The following is a 1934-nucleotide window of genomic DNA, read 5'->3' as shown; positions in this document are numbered from 1 at the left end:
GTTCGCCGCCGTCGCCGGCGCCGCTCCGCGCCGTTCGGCCGCCGCCTTCGCCCAGCCCCGCCGGGGATCTCCGTCGTGTGCTTCACCGCCGGAAGCCGTCAACGCCACCCAACGCCACCCACGCCACTCCGGTCGCCGGCCGCCGCCACCATCGCCGGAGCTCACGGAGCTCGCCGGAGAAGACTCCGGCCGGATCCACCCGGTGTGGACCACGTCCACCCGCTCGCTCAACCAAACGCCTCCCCTCATCCCGATCCGCTCCGTCCAGGATATCTTCGTCCCGGTTTGACTTTTTCCGGAGGTATATTTTCATTAAGTCCCGAGATTCCCATATCCAAGTGCTCATGTTCATGGCCCCGTAACTTTGCATCTGTAGCTCCGATTCATGCATATAGCATATCAAAATGTTCATCTCAGAGAGTACATCATTTCATTCCATTGCATCATTTCCATTTGAGTTCATCTTGATGCCCGAAATGTTGTTGGAAGAGGGCTACTTGAGTTAATTGTCAGATCTGCTGCTCCATTTAGCTTTTTGTCATTTTTGCCATGATTAATGTGTGCATGATATGCCCTGATGCTCTACATATGTTTTGTTTAGGGTTTTGTCATCTTTCCAGAGGTGCAACCCATGTAATTTTGTGATGAGTGTGGTGACTAGTGCAAGCTTGCAAAGTGGTGCACTTGCTAATTCTGTTTTCAGGGACTTAGTAATTCCACAAAGTCCTTGATCTGTTTATTTCATGATGCCATATGTTCGTGTTGTTTCCTAGTGATCCGTGCATCTTTTGAGGATGATCAGTAAGGATGTTTTGTTAATATTGTAGTGCTATATCCATCCATGTCTTTGTTTGCAATTATGGAGCACCCTAGCTTGAGTCAATCGAGCTCTACTTTTGCTACTTTGTGAATCTGGGCAGATTGTCAACTTGTTTGCAATTTTGCCAATGATGTTGTAGTTGATCCATGCATGCTATGCTTTTGTTCTTGCCATGTCTAGATTGCATTTTGTGCCTTCTTGATGGGTGTATGCTTGTCTTGCCATGGCTTGCACCGTAGTGAGTGCATCGAGCTCCTAAACATGCCTACTTGAGTTATATTTCAGCATGTGTCAGTTTTTCACTAAGTCTGAAACTGATTATGTTTTTGCTATGTTCACATGCTTGCAATTGTATTTTCTGATCCCTTTTGGCTCAAGGTCACTAAGGGACTTTTGTTAAGCGCTTTGAGTAGCTCCATGCCATGCTTTACTTTGCCATGTTCAGGTCCTGTAGCATGTAGTTTTGTTGCTCCGGAGAGGGCTACCTGATCTGAAATTCCAGACAAGTGTTAATTTCACTAAGTCTGAGATTTGTTTTCCATTTGCATTTTGCCATGCTTGTTTGAACCTGTTAATGGATGAATTGGCCATAGCTCAGTGCTAGACTTCTGTTAAGCATCTTGAATGCATCCCTGCCATGTATTTTTTGTCATGTTTGGGTGTTGTAGCATGTTCATCTCATTGCATTTAGATGGCTACTTGCTGTAAATCGCAGACCGGTGTCATATTTGAATCGTTTACCATTTCCAAACCGTAACTCCGATTCCGGCGTTCTTTATATAGTTTTCAAGCGATTTCATCTCACCTTTCCAGTGGCACACTTGGATTTACAAGTTGAGGCCAGGTTCATGCATTCCTTGTCAAATCATGCATATGCATCGCATACCGCATCCCGCATATCATACCATGTTCTTATGTTGGTTGTTTACTATGTTGTGTGCTTCTTTTTCGGTGTTTGCTTCTTAGTTTGGTTCCGGTAACGTCGTGCGTGTGAGAAATCGTTCGTCTACGTCCATTTGTCTTCTTCATGGACTCGTTCTTCTTCCTTGCGGGATTTCAGGCAAGATGATCATACCCTCGAAATCACTTCTATCTTTGCTTGCTAGATGCTCGC

This window comes from Triticum dicoccoides, chromosome 2A, assembly GCF_002162155.2.
Source record: "Triticum dicoccoides isolate Atlit2015 ecotype Zavitan chromosome 2A, WEW_v2.0, whole genome shotgun sequence".
Taxonomy (NCBI): domain Eukaryota; kingdom Viridiplantae; phylum Streptophyta; class Magnoliopsida; order Poales; family Poaceae; genus Triticum; species Triticum dicoccoides.
The sequence above is the reverse complement of the archived record's forward strand: the minus strand, read 5'-3'. Positions refer to the sequence as shown.